Source organism: Sus scrofa, chromosome 11, assembly GCF_054392235.1.
Source record: "Sus scrofa isolate SSC_HxYL_T2T_F1_AM1 chromosome 11, Sscrofa_HxYL_maternal_Yorkshire_Landrace_v2.0, whole genome shotgun sequence".
NCBI classification, from domain to species: Eukaryota; Metazoa; Chordata; class Mammalia; order Artiodactyla; family Suidae; genus Sus; species Sus scrofa.
In genome coordinates, this window is record NC_139393.1 from 81,507,853 (window position 1) to 81,530,582 (window position 22,730).

Below are 22,730 nucleotides of genomic sequence, written 5' to 3' on the forward strand. Positions count from 1 at the left end.
GGTATGGATTTCTTTTTTTTTCTTTAATTTACCATAGTCGGTACTTATCGAATGCCTGAATATATGTACTGATGTCTTTGTGGAAAGTTCTCAGGAACTCCGTCTCCAGACACTGCTTGTTCATCACGCTCCCTCTCTCCATTACTACAGACACGCTAACTAGTCACATGCCAGTCTTCACAATGCCCTCCCATTTCTCTTTACTTCCTGTTCACGTTTCACAGGAAGTGTGAGCCGAGCTGGGAGGTGCAAGAATATTCCAGAGGGAGGGGCACGGGCTTGGTGGAAGAAGGCTGAGAGAAGGCTTGTGTGCTGAAGCTCTCAGACTGAGGCGAGTGGGGAGATGAAGCTGGGGATGTAGGAAGGAGCAGCTCGTTGAGGGCCTTTGGCTAAAAAGCAGTGGAAAGCATCTCGGGGATAAAGTGATGGTAACAGAGTCAGATCAGTGTCTCGGAAAACCCACTCCGCTTTTGGACCAGAGAATGGATGGAATGAGGGCCAGACAAGGAATCGGGCCTGGATGAAGGAGTCTTGTGTCCAGGGCAGAAAGATTAGCTTGTTCTCAGTTGGTGCTTTGAGGGGAAGAGAAAGGAGCAGAGGGAGGGACATTTAGGAGGCGAAAATCAACAGAGCTCTGTGTTTGGGCAGTTCTGGCGAGGACAGTAGGATGGACAGAAGTATGGAAATACCAGAAGTCACAATTTCAGACTCTACAGCTAGGGGATCTCATGTCATCCACTAAGAACCACTTGAAATATAAAGACATTTCATAACCGTGAATTTCCTCATCCCGTTTGTTCAGTCACGCTCCAGGTGGCTTTCTCCTCTCTCCCCAAACTTCCAGCACCCTTTCTGTTCTCTCGGTCTCCTGTCCGCCTCCCTTTGCTTCGCCCGTGCTTCTAATTCCGGGCAAACGCAAAGCCATCAGAAGAGAGTTTCCACCGGCCTCCATCACCACCCGGCCCTCCTGGCCTATGAATCTATTCACCTAGAGTCTGTCTTTTCCCAGGTTCCCAGCGGTGCGTTGCCCCCAGGCCGCACCCTCTGCTTGTGCTCTGGCCGCCCCTCCATGATCCCGTCCAGCCTCCTCTCGGTGGCGGCGGCGTCGTGTTTTCTACTCTCTAGAGGATCCCTCTCAGCAGACCATGACGTCATTCTTTCCACTTAGAAATGACCCCGCTGACCCTGTGCACCTATCCAGCTGTAGCTCCACTGCTCTGCTCCCATTAACAGCAGCACTTCTCGGAAGAGCTGTCTACACCCACTGTCTGCAGCTGCTCCCTTCCTGTTCTCTTGAACACACTCAGTGAGTTTCACCACCCACTGCCATTAGGGTCATGAGTGACCATCAGGTTGCTAAATCAACATGGGACTGTGGCCACTGACTGAAGACTCGGCATCACTGGCCTCGAGGCAGGACAAACCCCTGTCTTTACTCCCACACCTCCCTGTGGGCTCATCTCCCGGGAACTACATTCTTGCTTCACTTTTCCTCCTGTTCCGTCCTGCTTCCTCCACTGCCCTTCTCCCAAGGTCACTGTCTGAGTCGACCTCTTGAACAGATATCCTGTCTAGCAACTCAGCATAAGACAGCTCCTCTGGGCCTCATCACTGGATGTTCAGAGAAAGACTGTCCACATCTGTGTCAAATACGAAACCTTCCGAACTCTCACAATTAACCTTTCCCAAGACACCAGTCTACTGCATGTCTGCTATTTTCGGAGCTAGTTAAGAAGTTCTGCTCAGGTCCTTCTGTCTTCCTGACCTTGTTCAGATGAGGATATCTTGCTATGAAGATTATAACTAGCCTCTAGCGCAGTGCCCAATAGTTAACAGATCTGGCCCGTGGAAGGTATTCAACGCGTATATCTGAATGAAGGAAAAACTGATGGACTTTGCCCATTGGCCTCGTGTTGTCGTTGTTCTGGCTGGTATCTTCTGTCCTCTAAGATCTGGAACCTCGGGCAGATGCTACCTTCTGTTTCCACATAAACAGGACGTAGACTAAAAAGACAAAGCTTTTCTTCTAAAAGACAGGCTCCTTGAGCATGCACAAAAGGTCTGGCACAGATGTTTTCACAAAATAGTCTCTTAGCAAATTGTGCTTCAAAATGTCTAAGAACCTTGTGGGCTGGAAGAAATCTGAATGGCCATTTATTCCAGCCACTTTTTGTTTGTTTTGGCCACACTTGCAGCATATGGAAGTTCCAGTGTCAAGGATCAAATCTGAGCTGCAGCTGCGACCTGTGTCACAGCTGTGGCCACACCAGGTCCTTAACATGCTGCACCACAAGGGAACTCCTCCAGCCACTTGTTTCAGTCTTTCCATCTTGTGATGAGGTTGCCTAGGTGTGGACCCAATGCAGGCATGCAGTAGGCTTTGGTAAACCCATTTTCTGGTAACCTTGTTTATCTTGGGATGGCTCAGCCTGGTAAAATTCTTTTCTTTCCTATCCTGGCATCACGGGGCCTTCTAATTCCCATTCAGTGGTCTCAATTCTACTGACTGGGGGAATATTAAACATATCTTACTCCTCTTTCACAGGATGGCCATTCAGATTTTTGGAAGTAATTATTATGTTTCCTCTGTTTCTTTTATGCATATTTTTCTGTCCTTCTCAAAACCCAACCCCTCTACCATACTCTGATTCCCATCTCCTCTGGCTTCTCAAGGATTTCTGTTCCCTCTCTCTTCTCCACTATCGATTTCTCCCTGCCTAATGCTTCATTCCCATTAGAACCAGAAATAATCTGGGATAGTATTTCCCAACTCTGACAGATTTGACCTCCCTCCTTTTTTATAACAAATATTTTGCAGTATTCTCTTTCCGTTCTAAAGTGGAATTCATCAACAACATAACTCACACCTAGTAAAATCTTACTAAAATGCCTTAACCATAGTAAAACAGAGCATTAAAAGGAATGCAGTTATAATGGGGAAATTGATGTTAATATGCAGATGTCTGGGCTGTGTGGTAGGTAGCTTCTTAAGTGGCTCCCAGTTGAATTATCCCTTTGTACACCCCTTCTCCTTGAATGTGGGGCAGACCAAGCAACTCTCTTCTAATGAACAGAACACAGTAAAACCATGGATGGCACTGCCAAGGTTACATTGTAAACCCGGTGACTTCCATCCTCTGTCTCTCTCACTTTCTCTCTGGCTTTTGCTCATTCTGGTGAAGCAAGCAGCTGTATCAGGAGGATCATGTTGCAACAAACTCTGTACAGCCTCTGGCCCATTGCCAGTGAGGAACTGAGGCCCTCAGACCAAAAGCCTGCATGGCCCTGAATCCTGCAACAACCCCATGAGTAAGCTTAGAAGTGGGTCCCTCCTATGACATCTTGATTGCAGTCTTATCGGAGACCTTGATCCAAGAGGGACCAGCTGAGCTGTACCCAGGTTTTTTTTTTTGTTTTTTGTTTTTTTTTAAGGGCAGCACCCAAGGCATGTGGAAGTTCCCAGGCTAGGGGTCAAATCGGAGCTGTTGCTGCAGGCCTATGCCACAGCCACAGCAACGTGGGATCTGAGCCGAGTCTTCGACCTACACCACAGCTCACAGCAACACCAGATCCTTAACCCCCTGAGCGGGGCGAGGGAGCAAACCCACAACCTCATGGTTCCTAGTCGGATTTGTTTCCACTGCACCACAATGGGAACTCCTATACCTGGATTTTTGATCCTGAGAAATGTGAGATAATAAATGTTATTCTAATCCACTGAATTTCAGGGTAGTGAACTACTCAGCAATAGAAACCAGCTCTCCATGGGGAAGTGGTCAGAGATTTGCATCTTCTTCTAGGGAATCATTTGGATTTATGGGAAGTAAGATCAGACATCATTCTGAACAGAAAGTCTAGGAATGGGAAGGAGCAGAGACCTGAGGGGACACCGATTAAAAACCAACGTTAGATCGCAGACTAGTTTTAGGAAAACCACAGTTACTCCAGTGTTGACAAAAACCATCCCTTTCATAGCCAAGCAAACTTCACACTCCATATTCAAAATTTAAAAACGTAATGAACAGCAAGAGTCTTGATGTTTTACTTCCCTGGACAAGCACAGTGATTTGTTAATAGAAACTAAATGTTTTTCTGGACAAATGCTATAATCTTTTAAAAAATGCCTATTATCAGTACTCTTTGAAATAGGTCACCTCCCCCTTAAATGTGCTGCCTTTGACTATAGGGGCACTTTTTCCTTCTCTCCTGGGCACTGGGATGTCCCATCTTCCCTATTTGACCGTCCGAGGTCCCTCCTTCCCTGATGACCCTGGGGAAAATCTTGGAGGGGCTTCATAGTCTGTGGTCCTTTTCTCACAAGGGTGTAAAATAAGAGGGTAAGGGAAATATCCTTAATTGAACTGCGTAAGTTGATAACAGGTCAGGACAGTTAAAGTAAAAATAAAATGAGGAAGTTGGGTAAATCTTATGAGTCCAGCTTTGTTTACTATTGCTTTTCTTTCTTTTTTTTTTGTTTGTTTTTGTTTTTTAGGGCCACACCCACTGGCATATGGGGGTTCCCAGGCTAGGGGTCCAGTCGGAGCTGTAGCTGCTGGCCTACACCACAACCACAGCAACGCAGGATCCGAGCCTCGTCTGCAACCTACACCACAGCTCACGGCAATGCCGGATCCTTAACCCACTTAGCGAGGCCCGAGTCGAACCTGCGTCCTCGTGGATGCTAGTCAGATTCATTTCTGCTGTGCCACGACGGGAACCCCTCTTTACTATTTTTAAATGCAGGGACAAAATAATTTTCTTTGTTGTGATATGGGTCAGGGTGGCAAAGATATTACAGAAAATAAATGTCCTCTTTGCAACCTACCTCACTGTAGAGTGTACAGTCAGGCTTATTTTTGGATGAGATCTATGGAAATTATGCAGGATTCCGAGCTATCTTCTTTTTGCAAGCGACCCTGTGCAAGGTAGGGTGTTTGACATCCCTGGATCTCGCCTCTAAGTGCCAGTAGCCCCCTGTAATAATTGTGACAATCAGAAATACTCCCACAGATTTTTAAAAATCCCTTCTGAGTGGTGGCACCCCCACTGAAAAATCACGGCTCTATTATTTCTTTAAAATTCATCATCCAGTCCTGTCAACTCAACTGTCAAAACAAACCCTGTCATTCGCAGTGCGACTTAGTCCCTGTGCAAGACTCCACCCTCAGCTCAGGAAAGGCATGTGAGACTTAGCCCAAGTCAATCAGTGTGTTCTACTCATCTGCTGACAATGGTTGGTTTAGGGTCCATGACCCAATCAGAGCTGATGACATGGAATGGAGCTTTGGCTTAATACCTGGGGAGAGATTCCGATTCCCAGCCAACATGAATGATGGAGGTTGCAGTCATTTTCCATCTGGTAGAGCTATCGTAAGAAGCAGTCCAGTGGCGTGCAGAGTTGGCGCTGGGTCCCCCGTGGGTGATTCTTTCCAGGCTGTAGGGACTGCGAGATTTGGGAAGGAGGAAACTGTATTTCTGCTTTATGGGACAGGGGTACGTAAGGGCACGGCCAAGGAAGAACTTGGGTGTGCAATCTGCCATCTCAGTGCTCTCCTAGACTCTCCTCATCGCACTGCCCTGATCCCCGAACCAGTTCTGTTGTTTCCAAGGCTACAACCTATGCCCTTAGTGGAGGGAGAAAAAGCAGGGTCGCCACACAGGTGCACAGGAGCGCCTTCCCAGAGTCCCAATCATGTTCGTTGTCTGTCTCTCCCGCTAGAATACAGCCTTCATAAGGGCAAGAGCTTCCACCCATTTTGTTCACTGCTGCGGTCCTGATGCCTGGGACAGCCCTGCTGAGAGATGAGGAAAGGTAAGTCTTGCTTTCCTGGTTTTCTGTATTTGCCACCTAAACAGTATTCATTGCTGTCTACTCCCTTTCTGTTTTTTAAGTTTTTATTATGGAAAAATTGTAAATACATATCAAGTAGATAATTCATAAATGAGTCTCCTTGGACCCGTTACCCACCTTCGTAATTGGCACGGCCAATCCAGTGGCTTGTTTACCTGCCTCCACTCCTCCTCTGCCCCTCGTGCTAGATTCCAGCAAAGCAAATCCCAGGAGACTTCTACACCCTCCTTTTAGCTGCTCTTTTCTGGTTTCGGGGATGTATTTCCTCACTGATTATCTCTTTCCTTTCCAGCCACCCCTCCTTAGTCTCCGATCTTGTGGGGAGCTCTGGAGCCAGGATGGGGCTTTGGAGTTGTCCCCTGTTGAGGGCAGGGAATGGGTCTTTAAATCCCCCTCTACTCATAGACCTGTCACTGGGTCAAGGTTGCTCCCAGGGGGGCCATGAACTTGGGTGAAATTGACTTCAGCTGAGGTTGGGTAGCTCTGTACAGCACGGTATCCATGTCTGTCTACTCCTTATGTGTCATTCCTGCTACCTTCCTAGGACAGCGCCGGGCACGGCTTTCCCAAGGCTTTGCTTGGTCTCTTTTCTGTGGATATAACAAGAGGAGGGTTAATGGGACGTGCCTTGGTCCACCCGCACTGCTGTAGCAGAATACCACAGGCTGGGTGGCTCAGGAACCACAGAAATCCATTTCTCACAATCTGTGGACACTCAAGATCTGGGTGCCCACAGAGCCCACTTCCTGGGTGCCAGATGGCTGGCTTTCGCCGTGTCCCCAAGTGGCAGAAGGGGCCAGAGGGCACTAATTCCATTCATGAGAGCTCCACCTTCATGACCTAATCCCTCCCTAAGTTCTCACCTCCTCATACCACTGCATTGAGGGTTAAGTTTCAACACATGAATCTGGGGGACACAGACCTTCAGTCCACATCAGGGTGAAATACAGACGCTGCCACTGACCTTGAATGCTGTGCCCGCCCCTCTGCCAGTCCTGGGGTGCCTTCTCCCTCGCTTGGCAGTCCTGCGGTGCAGGTCGTTCCCCCCGCAGCAAAGTGACCTTCATTCCCACGAGGGGTGAACCCCTGGCCACAGGCCCTTCTTCAGTCAGGACACTGCACTTGTCCACTTCCCTGCAACACGGGCCATGAGACAGCACAGGGATGACCTGGTACCAAATATATTCTCCTTCGGCCCCACTGTGTCCAACAGGGGCTCCTCTGGATGGTCAGGGCCAAGGACTCTGCAGGAGGACGGCTCCTTTCCTGCCTGATGGACTCGAGGCACGAGGTGACTGCAGGGCCGAGGCACTTCCGTTCTGGAGTGTCCCGCGTTTCCAGTTCGTGGTGTCCTGAACACATGACCGTAGGCCCCTCTGGCAAAGGCCTGTGGGAATCCCTCCTGTGTTCACTTGCGCAGGGGCCCCCGAGGACCTACCTTCTCTTTAATGAGCAGGTTCTATGGCAGAACACTGGCTCAAGGATTGAGACTGGGCTCACCACTTCTTCCACCATCTACGGCACAGGCCTGGCATTCCAGCTCTACTCTGTGTGGGCCATAATTTTCTCCAAAGTTCCAAGAGTCACCGTAGCAGCATGGTGACACCTCCTCCCAGAGCCCTTGCCAGGCGGTGAATCACACGTGTCAGGGAGCGGCTCCCATATAAATAAATTCACACTTATCCCTCTTTATCCTTTGCGCCTTAGGATCCCGTCCTGCAAACCATTTCCAGCTTGGCCAGTGCATGATCCAGCCCCCATGGGGCATCTATTCCCTTTCTCCTGTCAGCAGGCCCAGCTCTTCCTGCCATGTGCTGTTTGCACTGGACTCTAGTTACTGGTCTGGTGGGAGTGGGAGTTGGGGCAGGTCCTTCCGGGGCCTGTGTTGTTTGGCGATGCCTCACGTTCAAACAAAGGATGAGAACATCCTCACAAAAGGACAGGGCCACCTCTACGGGTCTTCAGGGTGCCCAGCGGGCTTTCAAGGTTTCGAGAGCATTAACTCAGATGTCCTATCCAATGGTCAGGTCTCACGTGCCCACTGAAGCCCCTGATGTGGTCACAGAGGACTTGCCGGGGCCGAAGACACAGACTTGTGTGGAGAGCTGCTTTCTCACAGTCGGGTCCAGGCGTCCGCCTCTGCTTTTCTCTCCTCCACCTGCACCTGTAGGAGATGAGTGTTTAGATGCCACCAGCCTGGCTTTCTACCTTTCACACTTTCTTTCACTCAGGGATTCCTAACCCGAGCCTAAGGCATCAAGGACTCAGGAGGAGTCATCAGATCCCATTCTCATGAGTGGAACCTTCCCTGAATCTCTCAGTAGCCTGGGTGTCCCCTGGACCAGCGCTTTCTTTCCCACTTGGATCCCATCCCAGTTCATCACCAGCATCACCCATGATGTGGCTCCTCCAACCAGCCAGGGACTGGCAGGGCCTCACCTGCCACCAGGAACGGGGCTGGGTTTCTAGCTGGCAGGCTGATGCTGGGCCCCACAATCCCACAACTGCCCGAGGGAGTGGCCACAATTCCGTTTTAGAGCCTGTTTCCTCAGATCACTCCTGGCACCTGACCTCTGAGAGCTGGTGCGCTGGGAAGCAGATGTGGAGAAGACAGTTTGTGTGAAATGAGTGTCCTGAGAAGTGACCCTGGTGTCTTCGCCTGTAAAGGAAGAGCAGACATAACCTGAGCAGAAGCTGATTGCGGTGGTGGCTGCAACAAGGCCTCAGTCCATCCCACTGGGGTCTGAGTGGGAGGGCCTTGCAGACTCGTCCTGCCACCAGGGAGGCCCTGGCCCTCTCTCCTCCCTTCATGGACCAGTCATGGGGTGCTGTGAACTTGGGCAGGCGGCTCCCTTCACCCAGGCCAGTTCCCGGCCAGGGGCTCAGCAGAGAGCCTGGAGCCACCAACGTTCCCAGCAGCTGAGGGATGCTGAGGGGGACCTGGGCACCACTGCGGCCACCGCTGTCCCCTTTAAATACCTCTTGACCTGTCTGCCCCTTCTTGAGCATTGCCTCTCCCCAGGCTCCATTCTCGGGCCTTTTCTTCGTTGACTCCCATTTCTTTGGGGGGAGCAGGGAGCATGACCCGTGCTCCCCGGCCTTAACCAGCCCTGAGCCTGGGCCCCAGGGTTTCCTGTCTCTCCAGCATCGCCAGTTTACGCTTCTCTTTGCCCCGCCCCTTGGGACGGCCCACCTCTTGCATCCTTTGATCCACCCCCACCCCCCCCACTGCTCCTACACGCGGCCCTCACTGCCTCCCTCCCGGGCTTGCTGTCCACTCAGGCCCCCGGCTCCCGGCATGGGCGTCACAGCCCTTCGGGAGTGGAAGGGGTCACTTTACATGCATGTTTCCTCCCTCCTGTCTCTGTTTCCAGCGTTGCTCTCTCCTGCGTCCCCCAAAGCCAGCCCCTCCGCCTCGCCACTGCTGCTGGGGACACTTCCTCAATCACAGATTGTTATTCACATAGGAACAGTTGCTGGACGCTTGCCACGGCCTGCCCACATCACATTCTGGGCCAGTCATGGTGAGTGACGCAGAAAAAGTCTCTGCTTGGAGTTCCCGTTGTGGCTCAGAGGGTTATGAACTTGACCAGTACCCACAAAGATCCTGGCCTCACTCAGTGGGTTAGGGATCCCAGCTTGCCGTTGCTGTGGTGCAGGCCGGCAGCTGCAGCTCCAATTCAACCTCCAACCTGGGAACTTCCATATGCTGCGGGTGCAGACCTAAAAAGAAAAAGAAAACAAAAGCAAGAAAAAGTCTCTGCTTTCAGTGGCGTTTACATTTTAGTAGGAGACACAGGAAACTAAAGAAATGACTGAATGAGCTGATGGGTAAATCAGTATTAGAGAGTGATAAATGCTGTGCCAAGAATTAGAATAAGGAGTTCCCGTCGTGGCTCAGCAGAAATGAATCTGACTAGTATCCATGAGGATGTGGGTTCGATCCCTGGGCCCGCTCAGCAGGTTAAGGATCCAGGGTTGCTGTGAGCTGTGGTGTAGGTCGAAGATGCGGCTCCGATCTGGCGTTGCTGTGGCTGTGGTGTAGGCTGGCAGCTACAGCTTAGATTCCACCACTAGCCTGGGAACCTCCATATGCCCTGGGTATGGCCCTAAAAAGACAAAAGTAAAAAACAAAACCCCCAAGATTTAGAATACTGTGGCCGAGTGTGGCAGGATCAGCAAAGGTCTCACGTTGTCTTCTGGGCAGGGGGCAGACTCTAGTGTGGCACAAAAGGCTCTGGTGGAGACAAGCTCTGGCCCCCTGGCGAGGACTGACAGCTTCCTCCTGCCCCTTGCACTCGGTCAGTTGGGGGTAACCCTTCCTGGAGGGCCAAGGGGCCACCTGGGTTCCCCTTCTCCCCCGCCTTCCTTCCCTTATCCTCCCAGTCCCCCCTGTGCTGGAACAATGTCCCTTATGGCTGACAGCGACAAAAGCCCAGCTGGCCTCAGCAGGTTTATTCTTATCAGTGACTAGACCCAGACAATTAACAATCCCTTTCAACGGCCCTCTTGGCCATGATTTTTGGGAAATGCTGACTAGGACATGACTTGGGGAAGAGAGATTATTTTAAAAAAAGAAAGAAAAGAAAACAGGTGCAGTGCTCTTTCCTACTGAGCCTGTCACCGGGGTTAGATTTGCAGCCTCCACCCTTAACCGTTGTCCCCTGCCTGCCCAGGAGCCGCCCCTCCCCCAATTCCACCTCCCTGAGGTTTTGGAAGGAAAACTAAACAATGGCTAAATGAAACCAAGCCCATTATCAACGGGTTCCACGTCACGGCTGATAATTCCTCGAAAATCCCGGTTCTCATCAAGAATCTCCGACTTCATTTCCCTGCACTTGTCGCCGGTGGGCGCAGATGAAAGTGGGAGAGAAACGCAAGGCCCAGGGCGCCTTGCTTTGGCAGCCAGCCCCTCGGCCTTTGCTTATGTACCGGGCACCTGATCATCAAGCCAAAGACACGGGTGGCTGGTTTCCTAAACGCCCCAGATGCACCCGGAGCTCCTCCCCTCCGGGGGCCGCCTCTTTGCCCCTTTATCTGGGCACCGCCTTCCTGCACCCACCCACCACCTCCTTCGCAGACTGGCCGCGCCTTCGCTTGGCTCCCCCTAGCGGCGGGCGCCGTCCATCACCCGTGGGAACACGGGTCCCGCACCTCCCGCGCCGGCTCCAAGGCAGACGGAAAAGACATTAAAACCGGAGAAAGCCGAGCATCGATCCCTCAGCGGAGATCCAGCTTTTATTTTCACCACAACCGACGGTCCCGTCAGACCTTGTGTGAGGTTTTTTTTTTTCTTTCCTGTCTGATTACACACAAAAAAATCACAACCATGTAAACCAAAATTTGTAACTTATATAATCAAGACTTTTAGGTGTGATTCTTTATTACACGTAAAAATAAAATCGATAAAAAATAAAAAATGCTCTTATCTGAACATTTATATCTGAATTGCAATGTAAGTTGGTTCTGTAAGACCAACTGGTCACCTCGACTGCTGTCTTGAGTGGAATCTATATGGTTACTTTAAGAAAACTGTAATTCTAGGGTGATGCCTGCACTTCTGAGGCTGGTAATAGTCTTAGGAGGGGGCTGAGCCTGTATGATAGGAAGAAGGCTGGAGAGGCTCTTCTGCGGCTAAACATTTTACTCTGTGTCACGCGATCTGAAATGATTCACTTACCTTGAGCTGAAGTCAAACGCTCATAATAGGCAGATGTCATGAGAATCAGCGCATTGTCATCCTTCTCTCTTTCCATTGTTAAACCTCTGAAAGCCTAACTCTGAGCCACTGGGAAGAGGTGGGGACAGAGGGCTGTAGGGGGAGGGGTCCATTTTCTCGCCCCCAGGTAACTAAAAGACAGAATGAGAAGTGGGGACAGAGACTGGGCAGCGTCCTAGAAGGTGGAAAGAGGTGTGAATAGGGCTTTCCCAGCGTCTGTCCTTGGTCACCACTTTTTAAAATTTCTATTTCACTAGGCTTTATGAAAATTTCTCTCTCCAAAATGTCAGTGGTGCAGGCCAAGGGCTGACGGATTTTTATTCTTTATTTTACCTGTGTGTTAACTCATTAAATCCTCCTCACAGCCTTACGAGGGAGTATCCATTGCAGAGATAAACTGCCGCACGGAGAGGTTAAGGGACTCGTCTAGAGGCACTGAGGGAGCAGATTCCAGCCCAGCAAGTGCCTCGACTTCGCACCCCTGCGGGGAGCTGCCCTTCCGCTGGAGGCGCGCAGGGCGGGGCTTCCGCAGCAGGAGCTGGTCTGATCTCTGCAGTGGACGGACCATGACCTTTTAGGGCACTTTGATTGATTATCAGTCAGTCTTGGAAGGAGAGTCTTTCTTCGAAGCTTAAGTCAGCACGGCCTTCTATCTTATCCTTCAGGACCCTAAGCTGAACTCTATACAGATGAGCTGGAATCTGGGTGGCCTCCATCTCCACCAGACCGCGTGGCAGAAATGAAAATACCCTTTACCCCCCACTTTCATCAATTACTTTTTGTAGAACAAAGATAAGATTTTCTTAAGAAAGCTTTTGTTCTTGGTGGTTTATAAACGATCCATCTGAGAGTTTCACAGCAGCAGGAGCCGGAGAACTCCTGCCCTGTGACCTTGACCGTGTTTGTCACCTCGCAGCACATTGTTCTGGTAGGGACCGGAGAGAAATGGAGGAAAGAACCACTCCATGACGGAAACCCAAAGTCCCTCCGTACATGCAGACAAGCCATTGAAATAAAGAACAATAAGACAGATCAAACTCACGCTGGTCGTGGTGCCTTCTTATGGCTCCCCACCCCCACCCCCCAACTATGACTTTATCTAGTGGGTTAGCGTAAATCCATGTGGTTAGATCTCTTACCAAGGGGGCGGAGATCTGATTCCAGATCAACCAGCGAAAGCCGGATAGTCTTAACCACTGACGTCTGCAACAGCTAAATAAGACCCGTGTCACCTCCCTTATGCAGGCTTTTCTACTGTATTTCTGGAAATGTGCTCCATTGTCACATAGTAAAAAAATAAATATTGGGCCCATTCCCAGGGATGGTGGTACTCTTAAAAAAGTGATTCCAATTCCTCTGTTCTTTAAAAACAACTTAAGTAAACATACGAAATTAAATTCCATTCCTTTCGCCTCTGATTACTGGTCCATCTAAAATTCCATCTGTTTGGAATGGTTGAGGGATGGACGATATCCTTGGAAAGACTCTATGTCTAGACGAGGGGACAGATCAGTTTTATATTTTCACATAGAAAAAACGTTGTGATCAGAGAGCCAGATGGTAGACGGAGTTGCTCCCCTGAATTCTGGAAGCTGTTCATGAAAGACGGTGCCCTGGATACATAGCCAGAGACGAATGCTGTGGCAAGATCTCCCCTCCCCACCCCAAACCAGAAACTTGATTTGCAGTTGAGGGTGTGTCTGTCTCCTCGGAGACTGGATCTTCAAGGGCGGCTTTAAGAAAGGTGTGAATTGAAAATTAAATCTGAAATCAGGAGATAAGTAGCATTTTCCTGCAGCCTTACATGTGTGGGCGTCTGATTAATTTCTGGTCACTTGGCAGGACTCAGAAAACAAATCACAATCTGAAATACACTTCTTCTATTCAATTTGTATGCAAGAATGTATTTGCTTGGCACCCAAGGATTTGCTTTTTGCCAGAGTTTTGTAACAGGGAATAAGGATTCGTGTCAAAAAGAGAAAAAAAAAAACGTGAGTTGGTCTATCAACCTTCCAGAATACTGTTGTGCTTAAAAATTAATCAGTGTAGGATTAGCACTTTGTGTGGTGTGTTTACATACAGAATTTCTTGTATCCAGCATTTCTCTTTCCAGAAGGAATTCGGGGATTCAGGTCTAACCAATTATTTATGAACACTTGGTGATAAGCAGGAGGACCCTGTGCTGAACCCCACACTGGGAGATGGAAAATCAGTGGCCCCTTCCAGGGTCTGTTGTGTTGGATTATACTTATATTCCATAATATTTTACCCTTTTCATTTTGGGCTCATAGTTGCAGTGGTTTATGAAGTAACGGTCTCTAGATTTCATTCCAAATGGAAAATTGGCCTGAAAACTCTCAATCCAATTATTTCTGTACACATTTTGAAACAAATCATTTTGGCCCTTTTGAAAATTTTACAGGAGGTGATAAAAATAGGAAATTTCAGGTTTCAGATGTTTTATTGCATTCCTGCAGCGCACTAACAGCTTCATTAAAAATAGTTCAACGAGACAATGTGAACTTTGTGTGATGTCTCACACACATTGGCTGGCTTTCTTTTTAAGGCTTTGTGTGCAAGAAAGTTGTTCACTTTTACATGTTAGGTTTCACTTTGTTTTGCTAAGGTTTTGTGAGATATCGAATTCCTTTGCCCAAACCTGCAGTTGTTAAGAATTCAAGAGCCTTGGAAGGTGGTACCCGTCTAGGCTGAGGGCTCCGGACACTTTCCCAGCCACCATCACACACTGGGATCAGTGTCAGGACTTACTGAAAGCTCTCGCACCGCAAGTGCTTCGTTTCATGGGCTGGTCTGGAAGGGGATACGCTTCGGCAGAGCAGGGGAAGATCTGCAGTGAGTGCAGGGCGGGGAGAAAAAGATGCCCCTCTCCTCCCAAGTGGGACTTGACTGTCCTGCAGGCCCAGCAGGTTTTGGAGACTGGAAAGCATCCCTCAGAGTCATCTCATGCCTTTGCTCCTCCACTCTCCTCTCCAGAACCCTCTTTTCAGATAACGCTCAAATTTCTCCAGTGGTGGGAAGTGGAGTCCCCAAAGGCGCCACTGTTCGAGTTCTTTCTGCTAACAGTGACCTCAGTGTTACAGAGTTCTTCCTGCTATCCGACTGGAATCTCTCTTCCTGTCATTTCCACCCATTGTTTCTAGTTATGTGCCTCAGACCCAAAAAGAAAGAGGCCTATTTTCCATTCTGTAACAGCAAAACTCTCCGTGGGAGGCAGTGGGTAGAGTGAGAAGGATTTGTGGGCAACGGCGTCCTGCGCTCTCTGACCCTCTCTGACCCTCTTCTGTGAAACGCCGATTGTAAAACCTGACTTACAGGGTGGTCGTGGAGGTTTGAAGAACAATGTGTCCCAGGCGTACAGTGGTGACGCAGGCACAGAGTGTCGTTAGTATTATGATCGAAGGTGCGTAGATAGTTCTTGTGCGGTTGCTTTTTCTTTAAGTGAATTAGCCTCCATTTTTTCAGCCCATTTTCAGATTTTGTAGTTTGGGGTGTCTCCATCCTCTCTGTCCTTCTAAGCTTGCCCTGTGCCTTTCCATCCCTTTTTGAAGACATGATACTTGCTAGAGAGCAGAGCAGCCACATCACTGGCCATGAAACTGCCTCGGCGTCCACAGAGGACGCCCTCCTCTAGTCCTTCCATTCAGAGATCAAACGTCCAGCAAATTCCTGGTGAGGACATGGCAGGCATTTCAGGGGATAAGAAGAGTAAGAACTGCGAGACTGAAGTTCACACTCCCTGACATTCTATTCATTACAACACACACCTTACCTGCTGGTCCCTGGGCCAGACGCTTGTGTATTTCTCCTCTTGCTTACTCTTCACATCAGCTCGGTGAGGTCAACACTTTCTCTTTTTTCCTACCAAGAACATAGTTTGGAGAATTTAGGTAAGGGCAGTGTTCCAGATTTGAACTTGGGTCCTCTTACTTGGAACCAGGCCGTCCCTCCAAGTTTGGCAGGTGGGATGGACGTTCTGGATCTCTTTTTGTCCTGCCATCCCAGGATTTCCATCTCCCTCTTGCTGCGTTTCTCCTCCCTCCTCTGACTTGGAGGGCGGCGTGGTGGGCATGAAGCCTCTGCTCCCTTTTGCCCTCCATGCAGGGCCCGGGGGTCCTGGGAGGTTTGGGGGACCCTGTCCGTGAATGAGGCCATGACAGTCTCTTGGAAACAAAGCAGGCAAGAATCACATTAGTGGCTTCCAAGGCCATTCTGATGACTGAAACCCTGGGCACTCACTCCCCCTCTCTGTTGAATGGAGACCCTCAGAGGGAGGGCGCCCCCTCGCTTGTCCAGCACCCGCTTGCCTGCCCACCAGGAAACAAATGCGGAGACCGCACTCAGTTGGTGGGCACGGTTATCCCGGATTTCCTGAACCCAAGTCTGCCTCCCCATCTCCAGGCCCAGGGGTGGCTTAGACCCCCCTCCCCCACGCCACCCAAACGTCTTCTTTTTCTTCTTTTTGTCTTTTGAGGGCCTCACTCATGGCATATGGAGGTTCCCAGGTTAGGGGTGGAATCGGAGCTGCAGCTGCCAGCCTACATCACAGCCACAGCAACTCGGGATCCAAGCTGTGTCTGCGACCTACACCACAGCTTGCTGCAACGCTGGATCCTTAAACTACTGAGCGGAGCCAGGGATTGAACCTGTGTCCTCATGCATGCTAGTCAGATTCCTTCCGCTGAGCCATGACAGGAACTCCCCAACTTCTGTTTTGCATCTATCTCACTGTTTCTTGTATTAAAAATTAAAAAAAAAAAAAAAATAGAAAAGGAGTTCCCGTAGTGGCACGGGAACAAATCCGACTAGGAACCATAAGGTTACAGGTTTGATCCCTGGCCTCGCTCAGTGGGTTAAGGATCCAGCATTGCCATGAGCCGTGGTATAGGTCACAAACACAACTTGGATCCCACGTTGCTGTGGCTGGGGTGTAGGCTGGCAGCTGTAGCTCTGATTTGACCCCTAGCCTGGGAACCTCCTATGCTATGGGTGCGGCCCTAAAAAAGTCCAAAAAAAAAAAAATTTTTTTTTTTTTAGGCCTGCACTAGCAGCATTGGATCTTCTCAGGCTGGGGATTCAGGCATATTGAATCTTCTTGCCCTGCACCTGCTTGACAATGCCACATCCCGGGCCAGAAATCAAACATGTGCTTCCAAAATGACCCCGCCACTGTCGTCGGATTCTTAAGGCACTGTGCCACAGAGGGAACTCCCCATCTCACTGTTTCTGATTCTCTTGACTGTTTCTCTGAAATAACATGTGGCTCCCCCATCCCAAAAGGGCATTTCAAAAGACAAACAATCACCATTCCTTGGTTAAGAGTAATTATAATATCTGTGGGCCCTTGTAACATTGCTCTAAATGGACATTTTCAAATCATTTGAGAAATATTAAAATTTAAAAATGCAATAGAACCTCAGTCTCCAGATAAATGTTTAATAACATATAGAAAGCAAGTGGTTAGAAAGGGAGAAACATATGCCTGTAGCCAATGTTCCCTATAAAACAGAAACTCGAAAGCAATAAGTCCTAAACATCAGCTTGGAGAGGCCAGGATGGAGGTTGTCCAGCTTATAATAACATTGCTCTTCTTTTCATGTTGTTTCTTTTCCAGGTCAGAGGAAAACAAGTATAATAATATATTTTGCCTATAGGTGCCAAGACTTGTATTGTTCACTTTCAGGCGCTTTTCTTTATTGTATTTGGGAACAAAAGCCTGGCTGTGGCATAAGGAAGAGCATGTTGGGTGGAGATAGAAGAAGAGAAAAGAACGGGCTGCAGGAATGCTACCCTAAGGAACTCAAAATGTTCAGAAACTACCAGAAGACTCTTCCTTTGCTCCCTCGTGTCCGGCTTTGCAGCCACGCAGCTCTGTTCTTGGAAAACCCTGTGTCAGTCAGCGCCCCACCAGGATGGCCGGCATCTCAAATTAGGATGATCTGGGGAGGGTTGACTCAAGGGACTAGGTGCAAAGATATGAGCAGGCTGTTTGGGAGCCCAGAGATAGTGCAAGGACCAGGGTTGACAAAACAGGGCTGTCACCCCCACTAGACCCAGGGGGACAGGGGAGGGGTGGATCCTGGGACAGTCCTGCAGAGAAGATGGCCCTTGGAGCAGGGAGGGACACAGCCCGCTCCACAGGGTGCCACAGGGCAGGAGCCGAAGGGATGAACATCCTAAGTTTCTTTCCGCTCTCTCTGGACTCCTCACCAGCCGGCTGAGCTGGACCTCGGAGGCCACTGCACACCAGACAGGGCAGCGATCAGGGAGCGCAGTGTTTGGGGAGGGGAGTGGGCTTGGAGGGGCAAATGGGCTGCGCTGGACCTTCCCGAATGCCCGGCGTAATGCAAAGGCGGATGGACATGCTGGGTGGGTCAGTGTTCCGCTGAGTGAGGTAAATTCTAGGCTTCCCCGAGACTGTGCTGTTGTAGACTCAGATGCGGTGTTCTTTCTTCCCCTTGAATCATGACTTAAGCGCCAGTTGTCTGAAAATCCTTGCTTGTTCTTAGACGAGGGGTGTGTGTGTGTGTGTGTGTCTGTGTGTGTGTGAGTTCTCCCTAAGCCCTCAGCTGGTAGGGGGACAACTGGCCCCCAGTGTGAGGGCCCAGCTGGCCTGGTGTTTTCTCCCCTTGGGTGGGATGGAAGACAATGGAACAGGCTCAGCACAGAGTTTCTGGAACTAGGCTGGTGGGTTCCCACACGTGGTGTTATTTAAAACCAAATGAGCCAGACTTTGGGTATTGCTCTGTGAATTATTGTCATTGTTTGGGTCAGGCCTTCTGAGTTAGACGCTGGAGGGTGGGCCGAGGGTCACACCCTGGAGGACATAGCTGTGGCTGCTGTCATTGAGGTGAGCCTGGGCCTGGGAGCAAGAGCTCTGGGAGAAAGCCATCAAGATTTGCACTGAGAGGGACAGAAGTGACTGCCCCCAGCTGGGCCCCAGGCTGGACAGGCTGGCAGGAATGCTGAGGTCTGGTGGGGACCTCAGATCTAAGTGACCGTGACACTTGGTGCCATCTCTGTGACTGTAAACCTTGCGTCCATTCTCATTCAGGGTCGCAGTTGCTGTCATCTGTGCTGGGAGATCAGGAGGGCAGGATGCCTTCACGGAAGGGGTAGAGTGACACGGGGCATTTGTCTTCAGGAGATGCAGAGGCCACGGCATGGTCACAAGAAGAGGTCAGGATGGAGGGGCCCCCCACCCCCGGAGGCCACACCCAGGTGGGCATGACGGCCCCGGGGGCTTTGCTGTAACTACTCTGGTCTTAAAAGAAGTGTGACTTCATTTCCTAGTCACAACCCAGTGAAGCCAGTGAATATGCAAAATAGCCCTCAGCAAAGCTCGGCCGCCTCTCCCTCAGCCTTGAGGACCTGCCGCCCTTCCAGTCACAGGCTCTGCTTGATCACACTCTTCACAGGCGGGTAGCCTAGCTCCGTGCAGACATGCATGAGTAGATGAACTCCCCTCTTACCGGCGGGAGTAGGATGTGCCAGGCTAGTGTGTCCAAGCCTAGAAAACAGGGAAGTCACATGGGACCGGGTGTCAGTGTGGCATGAAATGCAGAGCTGGAGCCGTAGTGTGTCATTACAGACGGGACATGATGTGCCCCGGGCCTCTTGCCCCAGGGGAGCATTGGTTTCATGGTCTGGCCATAGTGGGGATCAGGCTCACCCTTCAAAGTGACCAGAAAACTTGGGGGCCTTCTCTCAAGTTTCTTCATCTGAAGACAGGGCAATAGCGGCCACCTTATGACGTGGTCATCAGGATGAAATGAGCGGCCACATTCAAGGACTTAGAAAAGTATCTAGAGGGTACCAAGATTTCAGTTCATTGACCCATTTGCTCATTCATCATTTAGGAAAAATTGACTGAGTTACGTGCCAGGAAGCATTTTAGGCTGCGGCGAGCACAGGTGAAAGTCCTTGGCTGCATGGTGCTTGTTATTGGAGGCTCGGGGCCGTAGAGTCTCACCCTTCTCTTTCCATCACACCACCCTCATATGTTGAAAAGATGTGCAGGCTACATGCTGTCTGGGCCTCCCTCGCTTTGCTCATGTCAGGCAGTTCTGATTCCTCACTGAGGCTGAAGGAAGAAATGCATTCCCACTGAAAGTGTTCGTCCTTTCGGAATTGTTCATGCGTTCTTGCGGATACACGGGTTCAGTACTGCCGAACTGGACGTTGGAAGTTTAACTCAGTGGCCGACCTATTTAGCCGCTGAACTGGCTAGGAGAGCCCAGCCTAGGACGGAATTGAGTTTTGGGAGTCAAGCAAAAGAATCGTCCAACTTTTGAACGTTGCTTTAGGAAGGGATGGTAGTTGAGATTTGGTTCAAATATGGACGTTTTCTAGAAGTTTAACAATGTCTTTATTGGTGGTAGGGAGGAGCCTTGCAGAAGGGCGTCCAACCCCCGATTCAATTAAAACCCACACAGAAACTCCCACAGCTCCGTGCCACATGGCTGCGTCTCACTCCAGCATTTGCTCTTTGGCACGGTGTCCTGGGTTAGATGTTTACAGATTCTGCACTTTGGGGCTGGATCTCAGAGGTCGGCTCTTATGCACGTTAGTTATATTAACTGATTCCAGCCAGAGAAACTGGGGAAAAGATTGCAAAGCAAAGGAAGAAAACCAGGCACATTTTCTCATCTTTTAATCATGGGACTTGGCACGGGGGAACCTCAGCCTTTTCATGTTTATTATACAAGTTTTGTTTGTTCTTTTATTCCAGAAACACTGTGTGAGTGTCTAGCTGGGGCCGTGCATATGGCCTGTTGTGTTGGAGACAACACAGCACAGTGAGCAGAGTGACAACAGCAGGACCAGGGAGTCCTGGTCCTGCCCCTCAGGGAGCTTGCCATTGAGTGGGGGAGACAGATGTCAAGAGACTCTATTGTCCTGATCAACGTCAAGTACCCCCCCGTGGTTCCCTAAGAAGCAATAAGAGCAGAATTTGGTTCACGGGCAAAGTTAGGCTGTGCTTTTTAGAGGAGGAATAGTTGGAGCTGAGCTCTGGAGGGAGAGTGATAGGTTGACTGGATGAAGAGTGCCAGAAGCAGAGGAGTCCAGGGGTGGGGGTGGGGGGGCCGCATGTGCAAAACACCCACCTGGTGGGGCCTTAAGCAACGCGGAGGGATGGAGCTGGGGAGGGGGTGAGGCTGGAAGGCAGAGACACCAAGCCTTGCCGTTCTTTGTAACACATGCTCACTAAGGGCTTTGATCACTTCTGAGGGCAAGCCGCTGAACCGTTTTCAAGGACAGCTGAGAGGTTTGCTTAGGTGTGTTGGGTGTAGCCCTGGTGCAAGGTTGCACAGGCACCTCTGCATAGCAGTGAGATCTGCTGCCTTCGGAGGGCAATGGGGGGCCAAGCAGGACTGGGCAGAAAGAGCCGCAGACCGTGATGGGGTCAGAGCACTGGGTGGGGTGGGAGCTGGCCTGTCAGCTCTGGCTGCTGTTGGAACAGAGATGGGGCAGCTTGAACAACAGGAATGGATTTCTCACAGTTCTGGAGGCTAGAGGTCCCGGGTCAGAGGGCAGGCAGGGCGGGGGGTCTGAGGCCAGCCCTCTCCCCTGTTATGTCCACGCAGGACCTTTCCTTGGTGCGAGTGTGCGCAGAGGGATAGGGACGGGCAGAGAGGAGATGTGGGGGGGACTGAAGGCGAGACTCTCCCGTCCCTCCCTCTTTTCATAAGGCCACTCCTCCCATCCTGCGGGCCTCACCCCCACCATTGCATCTGAACCTATCACCGCCCAGTGGCCTCAGCCCCGGATAGCATCCCACTGGGGGCTAGGATTTCAACATTCGGAATTGTGTGTGTGTGTGTGTGTGTGTCAGAGACATTCAGTTCATAGCACCCGCTAGGTGTCAAGAGCTGTGCTCCTGTCGTGAAAACTGACGAATAAAATCGGCCTGGTTCCAGTTTTCACGGAGTTTACAAACTAGAGGTCAGAATGCAGTGAAAACATATGAACAAATATGGAACCTGGAGCCAAGAGTTCTCAATCGTGGGGTCCTGTGTTGAGTAGAAACGGCCAGGGCTGGTACCCTATGGTGCTTGCCTGCTGGCTGGGGGCTCCTGGAAGGGGAAGGCCATGGTCAGAGCAGCGGTGGATCCTGCAGGCTGCCCACAGCCCACCCAGGAAGGCTCTCCTGAAGGAGTGCTGAGCCTCCGGCCGCCCACCCACTCAGGAGCAAGGGCTGCTGCTGGGACCAACTGAATGGAGCCCTTCATGGGAAGGCAAAAACTCTGCTGTTAAAACATCACAACACGGGTCTCTGGAGCATGGGAAATGGCCTTTCTCACCCAGAAGATAACAGCAGCTCACATAAGCCTTCTCTCCAAGATCTGCTCAATTATAATCTGTTACAACAGCGAATTTCAGGAATAGGCACAGTGTTTGAGTAACAGATGTTACACCGGAACTGATGTTTGCCGAACTTGCCCGAATAATAATTGAATGCTTTTCACTTATTTATATTCATATTTTAGTTGTTTTCTGAGACATAAAATCATTTGCATATTTTTAGTAATGGTAGAGAGGAGTGAAACTTAAAATGTTGGTAGAGACCAGTGAAAAATGAGGCTTGTTGCAACTTCTCTTTACTGTAACATTTAATAAAACAATTCGCGGAGAATAGACTTAGTAATAAAACTATAAAATACAAATTATACATTTCCTACTGTGTGTTCAAAGTAGATGACCTAGATTATTCCCTAAGACAAAGCCCCACATGCGTAAAACAGACCACATTGTAGGTATTTTGAAATCATTGGTAAATGATATTTTCAGAAGGAGATTAGCAAATGAATGCAAAATTTAGAGTATCTCACTTTATGTTTCTCTGGACTACTTATGAAAAGTTAGGGTTTAAAACAGATGCTAAGACGTATTGCTAATCGGATCATATTGTTCTAAGGCAATAACACAGATTGAAATTTTCTGATTGATTGCCTGGCTGATGAAACAAAGACTTTGGAAGTGACTAACTAAGAGGGCTTTAAAACCAAGCCACTCCCCGAGATAGGCCCCTTCCTCGAACTAATACTAATTTCCCATTTCTAGGAAATACTTTTAGGTGCAAGATGTTTTCAAGCCCATCGCAGTTTCCCCCATTTGGGCCCCAGGCCCTCCTTCTGCATC

The 22,730-nt window shown here is 49.9% G+C and overlaps 2 long non-coding RNA genes across 27 annotated transcripts in view; one reads left to right on the forward strand and one right to left on the reverse strand.

Annotated features, from left to right (window-relative positions):
- The window catches only part of LOC146398712 (uncharacterized), a 28,025-nt gene extending 15,969 nt beyond the window's left edge, over positions 1-12,056 (reverse strand). The window contains exons 1-5 of one of the 3 annotated variants that reach the window (XR_014819932.1): positions 9,192-9,294; positions 8,291-8,510; positions 6,816-8,015; positions 5,297-5,792; positions 4,826-4,974 (exon numbers count right to left, since the gene is read on the reverse strand). This is a non-coding gene — a long non-coding RNA (uncharacterized LOC146398712). Of the gene's footprint in view, positions 1-4,825; positions 4,975-5,194; positions 5,793-6,815; positions 8,016-8,290; positions 8,511-9,191; positions 9,295-11,531; positions 11,702-11,903 lie in introns of those variants that run through there. The other 2 variants (XR_014819931.1, XR_014819933.1) reach the window with 2 other exon arrangements.
- Positions 1-22,730, forward strand: part of LOC110255853 (uncharacterized) — a 386,752-nt gene that overhangs the window by 17,374 nt on the left and 346,648 nt on the right. For 12 of the 24 annotated variants that reach the window (XR_014819917.1, XR_014819914.1, XR_014819912.1 and 9 more), the window contains one exon: positions 5,720-5,812. This is a non-coding gene — a long non-coding RNA (uncharacterized LOC110255853). Of the gene's footprint in view, positions 1-5,719; positions 5,813-7,064; positions 7,199-7,558; positions 7,671-7,878; positions 8,015-8,082; positions 11,272-22,730 lie in introns of those variants that run through there. The other 12 variants (XR_014819924.1, XR_014819908.1, XR_014819930.1 and 9 more) reach the window with 7 other exon arrangements.